General features: G+C 44.0%; 1 protein-coding gene across 7 annotated transcripts in view; it reads left to right on the top strand.

The window, feature by feature from the left end:
• Positions 1-17,291, top strand: part of LOC700403 (cyclic AMP-dependent transcription factor ATF-7) — a 129,743-nt gene that overhangs the window by 48,544 nt on the left and 63,908 nt on the right. For 2 of the 7 annotated variants that reach the window (XM_077954395.1, XM_077954396.1), the window contains exon 3: positions 693-786. The exons of the other annotated variants lie outside the window; for them this stretch is intronic. The gene's annotated coding sequence lies outside the window, so the exon portion shown is untranslated. The remainder of the gene's footprint in view (positions 1-692; positions 787-17,291) is intronic. 7 annotated transcript variants of the gene reach the window in all.

Below are 17,291 nucleotides of genomic sequence, written 5' to 3'. Positions count from 1 at the left end.
TCATATATTTTGATGTTCTGTTGTTAGCTACATACACATTAATTATTTTTATTTTATTTTTTATTTATTTATTTTTTTTGAGATGAAGTCTTGCTCTGTCGCCCAGGCTGGAGTGCAGTGCGCGATCTTGGCTCACTGCAAGCTCTACCTCCCAGGTTCAAATGGTTCTGCCTTAGCCTCCTGAGTAGCTGGGATTATAGGCGTGTGCCACCACACCTGGCTAATTTTTGTATTTTTGGTAGAGACAGGGTTTCACCATGTTGACCAGGCTGGACTCGAACTCCTGACCTCAAGTGATCCATCCACCTCGACCTCCCAAAGTGCTGGGATTACAGGTGTGAGCCACCATGCCCGGCCTACATTAAGAATTTGTATGTCATCTTGGAGTATTGACCATTTTGTCATTATGTAATGCTCGTCTTTATTCCTGATATCTTTCTTTCTAAAATTAATATAGCTACTCTCAACTTTTTTTGGATTAGTGTATATCTGTCTCTATCTTTTTACTTTTTTTTTTTTTTTTTTTTGAGATGGAGTCTCGCTCTGTCGCCCAGGCTGGAGTGCAGTGGCGTGATCTCTGCTCACTGCAAGCTCTGCCTCGTGGGTTCATGCCATTCTCTTGCCTCAGCCTCCCGAGTAGCTGGGACTACAGGCGCCCTCCACCACACCTGGCTAATTGTTTGTATTTTTAGTAGAGACGGGGTTTCACTGTGTTAACCAGGATGGTCTCAATCTCCTGACCTTGTGATCCACCCACCTCGGCCTCCCAAAGTGCTGGGATTACAGGTATGAGCCACCGCGCCTGGCCTTTTTACTTTTAATCTATATGTGTTTTTGTATTAAAGGGAGTTTCTTATATACAATATACAGTTAGGTCTTGTTTTTTGATCGACTCTGACATTGTCTCTTTTTTTCTTTTTTTGGCAGTAATTTTGTTTTATTAGATAAAACGTTTGTGAGGCCGGGTGTGGTGGCTCACACCTGTAATTCCAGCACTTTGGGAGGCCGAGGCAGGTGGATCAATGAGGTCAGGAGTTTGAGACCAGCCTGGCCAACATGGTGAAACCTCATCTCTACTAAAAATATAAAAATTAGCCAGGTGTGGCAGTGTGTGCCTGTAGTCTCAGCTACTCAGAAGGCTGAGGCAGGAGGATCGCTTGAACCTAGGCGGTGGAGGTTGCAGTGAGCTGAAATTGTGCCACTCCAGCCTGGCCGACAAAATGAGACTCTATCTCAAAAAAAAAACATAAAGGGTTTGTGAGAGTAGAAGGAAATATTTAAGGTTTCCTTCTATTGTCCAAGGCTAGTTAAGTGCAAACAGAAAAAACCCCGTTTGTGCTGAGGCATTGCGCATAATTTGTCATGTGCATCTTAGTGCTCACCAAAACACACGTGCTGGCAGGCTTCACAAGCAAGAGAAGTGCCTCTGAGTGTTTCCTCAGGACAGGACCTTTCTATTGAAGATCCTGCAGAGGGAGAAGGTTCAGAGTTCTTGTTAAACCTGCAGACTGCTTTTTCATAATTCCCCAGGATCCAGGCACAGATAGTTCCCTAAAGACACTACCACAGAGACAGTGACTATCTCTTCCTCAAACACAATTACGCACACTCCATGCTATTTTTTTTTTTTTTTTTTTTGAGATGGAGTCTCACACTGTCACCCAGGCTGGAGTGCAGTGGCATGATCTCAGCTCACAACAGCCTCTGCCTCCCGGGTTCAAGCAGTTCTCCTGCCTCAGCCTCCCGAGTAGCTGGGATTACAGATGTATACCACCATGCCTGACTAATTTTTATATTTTTAGTAGAGACGGCGTTTCACTATGTTGGCCAGGCTGGTCTTGAACTCCTGACCTTGTGAACTGCCCGCCTTGGCCTCCCAAAGTGCTGGGCTTACAGGTGTGAGCCACTGTGCCCGGCCCTTTTTATTTAGATGGAGTCTTGCTCTGTCTCCCAGGCTGGAGTGCAGTGGCACCATCTCGGCTCACTGTAACCATCTGCCTCCCAGGTTCAAGCAGTTCTCGTGCCTCAGCCTCCCAAGTGGAGGAACTACAGGCACCACCACGCCTGGCTAATTTTTTTGTATTTTTACTAACAGGGTTTCGCCATGTTGATCAGGCTGGTCTCGAACTCCTGACCTCAGGTGATCTGCCTGCCTCAGCCTCCCAAGGTGCTGGGATTACAGGCGTGAGGCACTACGTCTGGCATCCACACTATTTTCTTACTGAGAAACCACCAGATGCCTTCGTAAGCTCCCATGCTGGGCTGCAGATCCCAACACACAGCATGGGCAGAAGCCAACAGCAACCTCCAGCGGCAGAGATCCCAGTGTGCTTGGAGTTGGAGAGGGCTGATTCGAATCCCAGATTTTTTTTTTTTTTTTTTTTTTTTGAGACAGTATCTCACTTTGTCATGTAGGCTGGGGTGCAGTGGCACGGTTGTAGCTCACTGCAGCTTCGACATCCCTGGCTCCAGCAATCCTCCCACCTCAGCCACTGGAGTAGCTGGAACAGCAGATGAGCACCACCATGCCCAGCTAATTTATTTTTATTTTTGTTAGAAATAGGGTCTCCTGATACTGCCCAGGCTGGTCTCAAACTCCTGGGCTCAAGCAGTCCTCCCGCCTCAGCCTCCCAGAGTGTTGGGATTACAGGCATGAGCCACTATGCCTAGCTCATTTTCCTTCTCTCTAAAGAACTTATTTTAAGATTTCTGGCAAGGCAAGTCTTTGGGCAACAGTTTCTCTGTATTTTTGTTTGCTTGAAAAAGTCTTTATTTTTCCTTCACTTTTTTTTTTTTTTTTTGAGAGAGAGGATCTCACTGTGTTGCCCAGGCTAGAGTGCAGTGGTGTGATCTCAGCTCACTGTAACCTCAACCTTCTGGGCTTAAGCGATCCTCCCACCTCAGCCTCCCAAATAACTAGGACTATAGGCACACGCCATGACATTTGGCTAATTTTGTTTATTTTTCATTGAGATGACGTCTCACTATGTTGCCCAGGCTAGTCTCAAACTCTTGGACTCAAGCAGTCCATCCGCCGTGCTGGGATTGTAGACGTGAGCCACACTGAACATGGCCTTTCTTACTTCTGAAGAATTTTGCAGGATACAGAATTCTAAGGTGATGGGGTTTTCTCTTTCACTCTACTCTCTGCTTGCATGGTTTCTGAGAGGTTAGATGTAATTCTTGTTTTTGCTCCTCTGTAGGTAAGGTGATTTTCCCTCTGCCTTCTTTCAAGATGTTTCTCTTTCTCTTTGATTTTCTGAAGTTTGAATATGATATATCTAGGTGTAGTTTTTTTTGTTTTTTGTTTTTTGGCATATAGCCTGCTTAATGTTCTTACGGTGTGGTATCTGACATTGATTTGTAGGGACATTTTTAGTTATCACTTTAGTTATTGTTTAGCAATACCAGATACTGTGTTTGTTTCTTTCTTTCTCCTATTATGCACATATTATGCCTTTTGTATTTGTCCCACAGTTCTTGGATATTTTGTTGTTGTTTTTAGTTCTTCTTTTCTTAGCTTTTCAGTTTTGGAAGTTTCTGTTGTCATATCCTCAAGTTCAGAGATTCTTTGTTTTTAGAGACAGGGTCTCACTATGTCACTATGTTGCCTAGGCTGGTCTCAAACTCCTGGGCTCAAGTGATCCTCTGGTTTCAGCCTCCCAAGTAGCCGGAGCTACAGACACATGCTACCACGCCCAGCTCAAGTTCAAAGATTCTTTGCTCAGCTGTGTCCAGTCTACTATTGAGCCCATCATGGGCATTCTTCATTTCTTTTCTTTTCTTTTTTTTTTTTTTTTTTTTTTGAGATAAATTCTCATTTGGTCACCCAGGCTGGAGTGCAGTGGCACGATCTCAGGTCCCTGCAACTTCCACCTCCTGGGTTCAAGCAATTCTCATGCCTCAGCCTCCTGAGTAGCTGGGACTACAGGCGTGCGCCACCGCACCCAACTAACTTTTATATTTTTAGTAGAGATGGGGGTTTCACCATGTTGGCCAGACTGGTCTTGAACTCCTGACCTCAAGTGATTCGCCCACCTCAGCCTCCCAAAATGCTGGGGTTACAGGCATGAGCCACCGTGCCTGGCCGGGATTCTTCATTTCTGTTACAGTATTTTTTATCTGTAGCGTTTCTTATTTATTTATTTATTTATTTAATAAAGAACAGAAATTTATTTTCTCATAGTTATGGAAGCTGGGAAGTTCAAGATCAAGGCGCCAGCAGATTTGGTTGTCTGACAAGGTCTGCTCTCTGCTTCCAAGATGGTGTCTTGACACAGCATCCTCCAGAGGAGAGGAACTCTGTGTCCTCACATGGCAGTTGGAGGATAGGGTAAAGTGATGCCAAATCCTTTGCCAAATCCTTTTATAAGGGTACCCAGTGCCATTCATGAAGGTTCCATCCTCATGACTTAACTATGTCCTAAACATTCTCTCAATAATGTTAAATTGGTGATTAGGTTTCAACATGAATTTTGTAAGGGACAACATTGTTCAAACCATAGCACTAAGGAAAGTTGGGAGAGCTGCCAGAGGGAAGAACAAAGGGAGGGAAGGGTTGGTGGAGGGGTCCTAGACTGCTGGGCCATCTAAGGAGGTTAGTGAGGCTCTCAGTGCCACACCCACAGCCACTGGCTAAGAACATTCCCTGGGAAGTATGGCATGGCACAGATACAACACTGGGAATATCAGCTCAGTAGCAAAGAGACCACATTTCCCCAAGAGTCCAGGTAATCCCTTCCCCTTACCTGGTATCTTTGTTTCCCAAATCTTGACCTCTTTTCTCAGAATCTCTGGGAATAAGTTGGGCGAAGTTCAGGTTCTCTTAGCCCTCTGGATCCCTTCTACCTTCATGATATAGCCGTAAACAAAGTGTACAGTCTTGGCTACAGTTTTTTAAAGGAGCAGAGTTACTTCCCTGAGTGTGTCCTCTGGTGTCTGGTAAGAGATATCTTCAAGCTGAAGTCTTGCCCATACTCCCTGCCCAAAAATCCTTCTCCCCTGAGTGTGCCTTCCAGTGCTTATCGTAGGATGATTTATACCTAATCCTTTGTCCACACTCCTGGCAACTATAAGGCTTCTCTGCCAAGTATGTTCTCTCATGCACAGTTGACTTTTGGGTAAAGTCTTGCCCACACTCCTTGCATACAAAAGACTTCTCCCCTGAGTGGGTTTTCTGATATGCAGTGAGAATTGCCTTCTGTAAGAAGCCTTGCCCACACTCCTTTCACAAGAAAGCCTTCTTCCCTGAGTGTGTCTTCTGGTGTGTGAAGTGTGACTTTTTTCTAAAGCCCCTCCCTCACTTATTACACACATAGGACTTCCCTCGTGCATGTGTATTCTGGTGCAAGAGTAATGCTGACTCATCACTCCCTGCGTATAAAAAACTAATGCTTGGAGTGTGCTTTTTTGTGTATTAGTAGTTTTTTTTTTTTTTTTTTTTGAGACTGCATCTTGCTGTTGCCCAGGCTGGAGTGCAGTGGTGCCATCTTGGCTCACTGCAGCTTCCACCTCGCAGGTTCAAGTGATTCTCCTGCCTTGGCCTCCCGAGTAGCTGGGATTACAGGCATGCACCACCACACTGGCTAATTTTTTTTTTTTTTTTTTTTGCGAGAGGGAGTTTTGCTCTTGTTGCCCAGGCTGGAGTGCAGTGGTGCAATCTCAGCTCACCGCAACCTTTGCCTCCCAGGTTCAAGCGATACTTCTGCCTCAGCCTCCCGAGGAGCTGGGATTACAGGCGTGTACCACCACACCCAACTAATTTGGGGCTGGTCTTGAACTCTCAACCTCAGGTGATCAGCCCTCCTTGGCCTCCCAAAGTACTGGGATTACAGGCGTTAGCCACCACGCCTAGCCTAATTCTTGTATTTTTTAGTAGAGACAGGGTTTCACTTGTTGGCCAGGCTGGTCTTGAACTCCTGACTTCAGGTTATACACCTGCCTCGGCCTCCCAAAGTACTGGGATTACAGGCATGAGCCACCATGCCCAGCCAAGTAGCTTTCTTTTCTTTAATTTTTTTTTTTTTTGGCTTAAGCTCAGTGGCAAGAAAGAGTAATTTTATTTTCTAACTAAAGTCTTGCTCATCCTCTGCACATTTGAATGCTCCACATCTTGAATTTACTATTTCTTTTAATATTTGTCTGTTTCTTTAAAATTTTCCATTTGGGCCTGGCTAGGCTCTTTTTTCACCACTTGGAAGCTTACTGGTTATAAGCTTCCCCTTGAGCTTACTTGTTGTCTTAGGAGACAACCCTTGAAGTCTGCCTCTCTCTTATAAACCAGGGTTTAGTGCTTTTTTCTGTCTCTTGACCTTCTGCTGTATCACTCTGGCTGCTTTGATGAGAATATTGTTGCTACTGTGATCCTGGGCTACAGGTCCTTTTCTGCATATAAGCTGGGAGACCTCTGAGCAGCATGGCTATGCGGCATGTATTTGCTGAGGAAGTGTTGACTGGAAAAGACCAGTGGGCAGTAGGGACAGAGATGGATTTCTGACTTTGATCTTGCTCTCTCCTGGCTCTCTGAGGTCGTAGGACATTGTCCTGCTCTCCGTGGAGAGAGAAAGCCTGTGGATGGCTGATGTTTACCAGTTTATTATAAAGGATATTACGAAGGATACGGATGAAAGCCAGATAAGGAGATGCATTGGTGGGAAGGGGCGCATCGCTTCTATGCCCTTCCTGGGCCTGTCACACTCCTGCACCTCCGTGTGTTCAGGAGCCTAAAAGTTTCTCTTTTTCATTCTTTCTTAGAATTTCCATTTATCTTCTTATATTGTTGTTATATGTTGTTGATATTAATCATAGTGTTTGGAATTCCTGGACTGTTAATTCTGACAGTTCTGCCATATCTCACTGGTTCTGAGGCTTATTCAGTTTCTTCAAAGTGTACTTTTGCCTTTCAGTATGACTTATAATTTTCTGTTGAAAGGTGGACATGATATACTGGGTAAAAGGAATTGGTAAATGCGTCCTTAGTAGAGTTGTGATGAGGTATGACAGGGAGGGGAACTGGAAGTGTTCTATTGTCCTGTAATTAGGTCTCAGTATTTTGGTGAGCCTATGCCCTGGACTATATAAACTTCACCAGTGCTTCTCAGTTTTGTTTTCTTTTCCCCACTTGGATGGGACAGGATGGCTAGACTAGGATAGAATTGGGTATTATCCTTCTCCCAGGTTAGTTAGTCTATGATAAAACTGCAGCAGGTTAGGCTCTGGTAAAGTATTTTCTCCTGAGGGCAGGCCTTGTAAAGAAGAACAGAATGCTCTGGGGTATTTCAAAATGGTTCCAGTAGTCCCCCCTTATTCACAAGGATACATTCCAAGATTCCCAGTGGATGCATGAAACCAGATAGTACCAAACCCTATATACAGTCAGCCCTCTGTATCCATGGGTTTCTTATCCATGGATTAAAACCATCATAGATCAAAAATATTCAGAAAAAAAATTCTGCAGAATTCAAAAAAGCAAAACTTGAATTTGCTGCCTGCCAAGCACTACATTGAATCTACACGAATGAAGTGATATGTAGGTATTGTATTAGGTATTATAAGTAATCTAGAGATGATTTAAAGTATATAGGAGGATATGCACATTTTATATGCAAATACTACACCATTTTATATCAGGGACTACAGTATCTGTGGATTTTGGTATCCTCAGGGGTCTTGAAACCAGTACCCCATGGATATGGAGGGATGACTATACTATGTTTCCTATATGTACATACCTATTATAAAGTTTAATTTATAAATTCAGCACAGTAAGAGATTAACAATAACTAATAATAAAATAGAACAGTTATAATAATATACTGTAATAAAAGTTATATAAATGTGTTCCCTCTCTCAAAATATCTTATTATACTGTACTCATCTTTGTTTTTTTTTTTTTTTTTTTTTTTTTTGGCCGGTACAGTGGCTAACACCTGTGATCTCAATACTTTGGAAAGCTGAGGCAGGCGGATCACTTGAGGCCAGGAGTTCGAGACCAGCCCGGCCAACATGGTGAAACCCCGTCTCTACTAAAAATACAAAATTAGCTGGCTGTGGTGGTGCATGCCTGTAATCCCAGCTACTCAGAGGCTGAGGCACAAAAATCGCTTGAACCCAGGAGACGGAAGTTGCAGTGAGCTGAGATCATGCCACTGCATACCAGCCTGGGCAACAGAGTGAGACTTTTATCTCAAAAAAAAAAAATTTGAATAGAGGCAGGGTCTCACTCTGTCACCCAGGCTAGTCTCGAACTCCTGGACTCAAGCGGTCCTCCCACCTCAGCCTCCCAAAGTGCTGGAATTACAGGTGTGAACCACCTTACTCGACCAGTACTCATCTATTTTTGAACTGCAGTTGACCATGGGTAACTGAAACCATGGAAAGTGAAACCATGGGTAAGGGGAGATTACTGTACTTTTCCCTTTCCCCCTGCCAAAAGCACAAGAAATTTCCCCTGATATTCACCGTAGAACCTAGTAAAGCCGGGAGAACCTGGAGGTGAAACTCCCAACAGTGTGGGGGCTCCTGTGTGACTGGGTCTCCCTGGTGTTTTTAACTCTCAGACTTGTCCACACTTAGCCTCTAGCTTCATCAATTATACTTCAGTTTTTCCTCCCCTGGCACTTGATTGTCATGCAGGTTTCAGCTCATGGCTTTCTGCTCCTTTAGGTTGTGATGCTCTGTATCTGCCAATTTGGGGAACAGCAGTTTGCCCTGTGAACTCACTTCTCTGATAGATCTATGAAGAGTTGTTAAGATTTTTCAGTTCAGCTTTTTATTTGTTGTTAGGATAGAGTGACAACTGTTATTCTAAGCTCTTTATATGCCAAGCCAAAAACCAGAAGTCTCAATCCTTTTGGTTTATGAATCAGAGTAAGAAATGCATTTTTACATTGCAACTTAAAACACCTTTTTTTTTTTTTTTTTTTTGAAACGGAGTCTTGCTCTGTATTCCAGGCTGGAATGCAGAGTGGCACTATCTCAGCTCACTGCAACCTCCGTCTCCCGGGTTCAAGTGATTCTCCTGCCTCAGCCTGCTGAGTAGCTGGGATTACAGGCATGCGCCACCACACCTAGCTAATTTTTGTATATTTAGTAGAGACTGGGTTTCTCCATGTTGGCCAGGCTGGTTTTGAACTCCTGACCTCAGGTGATCTGGCCGCCTCGGCCTCCCAAAGTTCTGGGATTACAGGCGTGAGCCACCGTGCCTGACCAAAACACATTTTTTTAATGTAAAAAAAATTAGCCATGTAATAGTATTCAGCCTTACCTAATGTGACATACTCTGTAGTTTCTTTTGCTGTGGTGGTGATATTTCAGTGTGGATTTGTCTCCCTGCTCCCTTTTTTTTTCTCTTTTTATTTTTTTTATTTATTTTTTTTTTTTGAGACGGAGTCTCGCTCTGTTGCCCAGGCTGGAGTGCAGTGGCCGGATCTCAGCTCACTACAAGCTCCGCCTCCCGGGTTTACGCCATTCTCCTGCCTCAGCCTCCCGAGTAGCTGGGACTACAGGCGCCCGCCACCTCGCCCGGCTGGTTTTTTGTACTTTTTAGTAGAGACGGGGTTTCACCGGGTTAGCCAGGATGGTCTTGATCTCCTGACCTCGTGATCCGCCCGTCTCGGCCTCCCAAAGTGCTGGGATTACAGGCTTGAGCCACCGCGCCCGGCCTTTTTTTTCTCTTTTTAAAGAGATGGAGTCTCACTGTGTTGCCCAGGCTGGACTGAAACTTCTGGGCTCAAATGATCCTCCATCCTCGGTCTTCTGAGTAGCTGGGACTACAGGCCCACACCACTGTGCCTGGCTTTCCCTTTTAAAATGCTGGTAACAGGGGTTTGTGGATATGGGTATAATTGCTTGGAATTTGTCACCTATTGTCTGTTATCTGCCTGCTCCTCTGCTGCTCTTAGAATGGAAATAATTATGTTTAAATTATGAAAAGATAATATGTGTATTAGTTTCCAGTAGGTGTTATAACAAATTACCACAAACGAGGCGGCTTGAAAGAAAAGAAATTTTTTTAATCTCACAGTTTGGGAGGCCAAAAGCCCACAACCAAGGTATTGAAGAGGACCGTATCCTCCTGAGAAGGCTTTCCAGGAGAATCCTTTCCTTGCCTCTTCCAGCTTCTGGTTGCTGCCAGCATTTCTTGACTTGTGGTTACATCACTTCAATCTCTACATCTTTCTTCACATTGCCTTCTCCTCTCTGTATCTAATCTCCCTTTGCTGCTGTCTTATAAGGACACTTGTGATGGCATTGAGGGCCCGTCTGGATAATCCCCTAATCTCAAAGACCTTAATTTAATCACCATATAAGGTAATATTCACAGCTTCTAAGAATTCGGACATTGATATATCTTTGTGAGCTGTTATGGATTGAACTGAATTTTTATCATGCAGTCTTAACCCCAGGTACCTTAAAATGTGACCTTATTTGGAAACAGGGTCATTGCAGATGGCATTAGTTATTATGAGATCATACTGAAGTAAGGTGGGGCCCTACTCCAATATGACTGGTGTCCTGTAAAAAGAGGAAATTGGACATAGACACACAAACATACAGGGAGAACACTGTGTGAAGACTGGATTTATGCTGCGCCAAGTCAAGGAATGCCAAAGACTGCCAGCAAGCCACCAGAAGCTAGAAGAGGCATGAAACACATTCTCACTGACGTCCTTCAGAAGAAACCAACCCTGGTAACACCTCTGGCCTCCAGAACTGAGAAATAATAAAGTTCTGTTTAAGCCACCTGGTATGTTGTATTTTGGCAGGACAGGTCTATACTGGAGGCCTTATCGGCCTACCATACTGTGCTTGAAATCTGCAATTGCTATATTGTAGTGAGTTGTTACCTAGAGGTGAGGACTGGAAGTTCCAACCTCTTAGCTCCTGCCTGACACCCATCAGTATGTTTAATGGCCTTTGTATTTATCCTTTCTCTCCTGTCTTCCCCTAGGCTGTTGTAATGTGATATGAAGGTTAATAGGATCCCATTAGCACTTCCTGGTTTGTCTACATTATGATATAATAGAGTGGCAGGTTCTATATAATTGGAACAATTTGTTATCATTTTAGACCATAATCAAAAATTGAACATGGGTTTTCCCAAATGTCTCTCATGAGAGACTTAGTGCACACAAATCCCTTGTAAAAATAAAATCAAGGTATTTGATTTGATTTGATTATTTATGTATTCTGCCTGGTATCTCTAACCTTGAGGAAGCCTGGGTTCAGGTTTCCAGAAATTAGTCCATGAATAATTTTCTCAATTCAGTCTCAGACCCTCATAAGCCTTTGTGGATTCAGTTCAATAAAAAATATTTGAACGGCCAGGCGGTTCAGTTCAATAAAAAATATTTGACCGGCCAGGTGCGGTGGCTCACAGCTGTTATCCCTTGTACTTTGGGAGGCCGAGGCAGGCAGATCACAAGGTCAGGAGTTGGAGGCCAGCCTGGCAAATGTGGTGAAACCCTGTCTCTACTAAAAATACAAAAGTTAGCCAAGCATGGTGGCACGCGCTTATAGTCCCAGCTGCTGAGGAGGCTGAGGCAGGAGAATCCCTTGAACCCGGGAGGCGGAGGTAGGTTGCAGTGAGCCGAGATCGCACCACTGCACTCCAGCCTGGACAACAGAGTGAGACTCTGTCTCAAAAAAAAAAAAAAAAAAAAAAAGTTGAACATCTACAATGTGCCAAACACCATGCTAGGTACTAGTGACAGAGAGATGTATAAGACATGAAAGTATTCACTGCCTTATAGGGGAGACAGACACATGAAAATGTAATCACATTCTAATATGATAAGTATAATAATATACATATTTGCAAGTACTGAGAATTCTGGTAAACATCAGAGAAGGCTTCCTGGAGGAAATGATGCTTTAACAGGTTTTGAAAGGTAAATAGAAGTTTCCCAGAGAAAGTAGAGAAGAACATTCCATGTATAAGAGAATAGCAGATGCAAGAGAATGAAACAGCATGATATGTTCAGAAAAAATTCAAGTAGTTTAATACTGTGATGGAGAGCAACGGGAGATGAGACAGGAATAAGACAATTTCCCCAGCTGCTGATGTTCTTCTGTGTTGGATCACTATGACTGTCTAGAAGTATGTGGATAAGTGTTACTGTTAGGCAGTGTAGATTCCTTTTTTTTTTTTTTTTTTTCTTTTTTAGAGACATGGAGACCTGCTCTGTTGCCCAGGCCAGAGTGCAGTGGCACAATCATAGCTTACTGCAGCCTCAAACACCTGGGCTCAAGGGATCCTCCTTTCTCTCTCTTTCTCAGCCTCCCAAGTAGCTGGGACTACAGGCATGTGCCACCATGCTTGGCTAATCTTTAAATTTTTTAAGCGACAGGATTTCAATATATATTGCCCAGGCTTGTCTCAAATTCCTCAGGTGATCCTCCTGCCTCAGCCTTCCAAGTAGCTGGGATTACCAGCATGAGCCACAGTGCTTAGCTGCAGTTTCATTCTTTTCCCCTGCCTGCCCACCTTCTTTTAGTGTAGACCTCTAGTCTGTGGCCAGCATTCTAAAAAATACCACTTATGGTTAAAAAGCAAACATCCAAAATGGAAGTTTTCCATTTGCCTAACTGTGTCAAAATAGTTTATCAGAACTTTCCTGGTTAGACACAAAGATAATCAGATGAATATGTCACCAAATTATGCTAAGAATTCTTTGCTGCATTAAATTAAGATGGCAGGGCAGAATTAGAGCACTCGACCCGTTTATGGTTTATATAGAAGACCTGCCAAACTATTTGAGTCTTTATCGTTGCCTATTTCTTTACCAGGCTGCAACCTCTTCTGTGGTTTCTGAGTCCCTGGGCCCTTAAGCTTTGATAGCTTGTTTAAAACAAAAGCTTAATACTGTATTTTGCAATTTTTTTAAAGTGAGAGAGGGAGAGAGAGAGAGAGAGTGTGTGTGCGTAATCTCCTTGTAAACTTGGACCAAGTTTAGAGACGAGTTTAGAGACAGTTTTAGAACCATGCTTTCTTTCTCTCCCCCTCCTCACCTTCCAGTTATATATTTTCTTTTGGCTTGACTATTACAGCACTAAATTGCATAAAGCCTTAAAGATCAGGGCAGAGTTTTCGTTATTGTGGTTTCGGTACTGACTTGTATGTGCTTTACTCTGAATGCATTGTAAGCATTCAAAATTTTAAAACTCCTGTATTATCAGGAAGTATTTACAGTATTGTTTTTCCACGGTGAAATTTTCAGCAGCTCAAGCCAAACCACAATGTAGTAGGTTCATACTTTTCACTCTGTAACTTTGTCCTTCCCACCCATTTGTGAGATCCAGGGATTGTAACACTTAATGTGTAGCAAATCAGAAGATAAAAGTATTTGATATATTTTTCAAGGATTTTGTACCTCATAACATCCTTTTTTTTTTTTTTTTTTGAGACGGAGTCTCGCGCTGTCACCCAGGCTGGAGTGCAGTGGCCGGATCTCAGCTCACTGCAAGCTCCGCCTCCCGGGTTCACGCCATTCTCCTGCCTCCGCCTCCCGAGTAGCTGGGACTACAGGCGTCCGCCACCTCGGCCGGCTAGTTTTTTGTATTTTTTAGTAGAGACGGGGTTTCACCGTGTTAACCAGGATGGTCTCGATCTCCTGACCTCGTGATCCGCCCGTCTCGGCCTCCCAAAGTGCTGGGATTACAGGCTTGAGCCACCGCGCCCGGCCGTACCTCATAACATCCTAATAAGAATTTAGGAAGAGAGATGAGATTGAAAAATAGAAATGTGGCCGGGCGCGGTGGCTCAAGCCTGTAATCCCAGCACTTTGGGAGGCCGAGACGGGCGGATCACAAGGTTAGGAGATCGAGACCATCCTGGCTAACCCGGTGAAACCCCGTCTCTACTAAAAAATACAAAAAACTAGCCGGGCGAGGTGGTGGGCGCCTGTAGTCCCAGCTACTCCGGAGGCTGAGGCAGGAGAATGGCGTGAACCCGGGAGGCGGAGCTTGAAGTGAGCTGAGATCCGGCCACTGCACTCCAGCCTGGGCGACAGAGCGAGACTCCGTCTCAAAAAAAAAAAAAAAAAGAAAAAAAAAAAGAAAAATAGAAATGTATAATGTCAACAAGAACTTAATAGGGCTGTGTGATAATTATTTTGTTTTAAAAAGAACCTTTTCTTGCTTTGTTAAGAAATAAAGTTATCCCTTTGGGGACTTTAATGTTACCCCAGCTAAGTGGCTACATCTGGAAAGTAGAATACTAAAATGTCTACCATTAGGCAAGAGCAGTGGAGAAAGCAGTTAGCCAAGTAACTGACACAGGACCAGGCCTGGCTGAATTGCTGCTGGGATTTCTCTGCCTGCTAGGCACTGGTCCTTTAAAGTGTGTTGAGCATTTAATCCATCCAAGTAAGTAGCTGCCATCTAAGGAAAGATAATGGATCTGTCCTTGTTAATTCTTAAGCATAGTTCCCAAGAGTGCCCTGGAGTTTGATAAAAAGCCAAACAGGCCAGACGCGGTGGCTCACGCCTGTAATCCTAGCACTTTGGGAGGCTGAGGCAGGGGGATCACCTGAGATCAGGAGTTCAAGACTGGCCTGGCCAAGATGGAGAAACCCTGTCTCTAATAAAAATACAAAATTAGCTAGGCATGGTGGTACATGCCTGTAATCCCAGCTACTCGGGAGGCTGAGGTAGGAGAATCGCTTGAACCCAGGAGGTAGAGGTTGCTATGAGCCGAGATCCTGCCATTGCACTCCAGTCTGGGCAACAAGAGTGAAACTCTGTCTCAAAAAAAAAAAAAAGCCAAACATTAGGTATTTAGGAAGAGGGGCAGTGAGGAACAAGAAAGTATGTTATTCCAGGCCAGGGCGTCGTGGCTCATGCCTGTAATCCCAGCACTTAGGGAGGCAGAGGTGGGTGGATCACCTGAAGTCAGGAATTTGAGACCAGCCTGACCAACATGGTGAAACCCCGTCTCTACTAAAAATACAAAAATTCACTGGGTGTGGTGGCACGCACCTGTAGTCCCAGCTACTTGGGAGGCTGAGGCAGAGAATTGCTTGAACCCGGGAGGCGGAGGCTGCGGTGAGCCAAGGTCATGCCACTGCACTCCAGCCTGGGCAACAGAGCGAGACTCCGTCTCAAAAAAAAAAAGAAAATATGTTACTCCAATCTAAAACTCCATTCTTTAGTGAGGAGTGATCTTTAACTGCCTCAGTTTCCAAAGCAGCATTATAAGGTGCCACTCTCTTACCATCTTGTTCTTCCCAGAAGCCCAGTGTATAGCCATTGTTTCTAAGGAAACTTGGGGCAATAGGTGATGATGAGATAGAATTTATTTGGTATATTATGTGAAAAAGAAAACAGAATTCTGCACTAAGATGCAACTGATAAATATTCATGAAGATGTAGAATAAAATACTTTCTTGTATATTCCATTTCTAAGTTCCTTAGATAGAAAATGAAGCAGAATCTGTACATACTGAAAATCATATATTGGTTAGGAATGGTTTCAGATGCAAATACCTAACAGTAGCTTAAAACTTTGTGAACACAGGCCGGGCACAATGGCTCACACCTGTAATCCCAGCACTTAGGGAGGCAAAGGTGGGTGGATCACGAGGTCAGGAGTTGGAGACTAGCCTGACCAACATGGTGAAACCCTGTCTCTACTAAAAATACAAAAATTAGCTGGGCATGGTGGCACGTGCCTGTAATCCCAGCTACTCAGGAAGTTGAGGCAGGAGAATCGCTTGAACCAGGGAGGCGGAGGTTGCAGTGAGCCGAGATCATGCCATTGCACTCCAGCCTGGGCAACAGAGCAAGACGCAAAACAAACAAAACAAAACTGTGTCAACACTTATAACACAAGGTGTCTAGAATTAGGACTATTTCAGCAGCTAAGCAAGTTTATCAAGGACCTAGGTTCTTTCTCTCTGCTGTACCATTTTTAGCTTTTACCTTTTAATCCTCATGCCTGTTGCTTCACTATCAGAGGATGGGAAAGAAATAAGGGGCAGGTAGCATCAGGAACTCTCTTGTTCTGGCTTTCCCTTTTATAAGGAGACAAAAGCCTTACTCAGAAGTGCCATCCTCCACCCACCCCACGGTGGATTTCATTGTCTTATTGGCCTGAACTGTGTGACAGGTTTAATACCAGCTGCATAGGAAAAAGGAATATCTCGCTTTTCAGCCTTTATAGTGAGAGGCAAGCAAGAGAAAATGGGTGTTGGGTTAAGAAACCAATAATGTCTTCCTCAAACCTATTGCCCCCTCCCTTTCACTGCCTTACTCTCCCTTCTCCTAAGCAATCCAGTTATACAAGGCATTAATTGACAACAATCTTCTCAGGACTGATAGTTTATAGCCAATATACTTTGGCTGTATCCCCACCTAAATCTCACCTTGAATTGTAATAATCCCCATGTGTTGTGGGAGGGACCTAGTGGGAAGTAAATGAATCATGAGGAGCAGGTTTTTCCCATGCTGCTCTCGTGATAGTGAATAAATCTCACTAGATCTGATGGTTTTATAAAGGGGAGTTCCCCTGCACATACACTTCTTGCCTACCGCCATGTAAGATGTGACTCTGCTTCTCCTTTGCCTTCTGCCATGATTGTGAGACCTCCCCAGCCATGTAGAACTGCGAGTCCATTAAACCTCTTTCCTCTGTAAATTACCCAGTCTTGGGTATGTCATTATTAGCAGCGTGAGAACAGGCTAATACAATAGCCTTATTGAAATAAGTCATAAGAGTACTATTAAAAAGAGAAGGGGGCCAGACACAGGGCCTCACGCCTGTAATCCCAGCACTTTGGGAAGCTGAGGCAGGTGGATCACTTGAGGTCAGGAGTTCGAGACCAGCCTGGCCAACATGGTGAAACCCCATCTCTACTAAAACTATAAAAATTATCCGGGTGTGGTGGCATACACCTGTAATCCCAGCTGCTCAGGAGGCTGAAACACGAGAATCACTTCAACCTGGGAGGCAGAAGTTGCAGTGAGCCAAGATCATGCCACTATACTCCAGTCTGGGTGATGAAGTAAGACTCTGTCCCCCCTCCCCCCCAAAAAAAAGAGCACGAGAGAAGAGCGAGCAAAGAATTATACTTTGGTTTGACTGTGGTGTTTAGGAATCTCATAGCAGAAACTGCGATGACTAAGACTTTGGCTAAAGTGTATCTATACCTATCATAAGGTTATATTTCTCAATCCCATCAAATAATAAGTAACATTTGAAAACAAACAAACAAAACTAATCTTTTTTAACGCAAACTGATAAGAAATTCTGTTTGCCACCCTCTTTCCTACATTGCCCAGTCCCTGATGGA

The sequence above is a fragment of the Macaca mulatta genome, chromosome 11 (assembly GCF_049350105.2).
Source record: "Macaca mulatta isolate MMU2019108-1 chromosome 11, T2T-MMU8v2.0, whole genome shotgun sequence".
Classification (NCBI taxonomy): Eukaryota; Metazoa; Chordata; class Mammalia; order Primates; family Cercopithecidae; genus Macaca; species Macaca mulatta.
The sequence above is the reverse complement of the archived record's forward strand: the minus strand, read 5'-3'. Positions and strand labels throughout refer to the sequence as shown.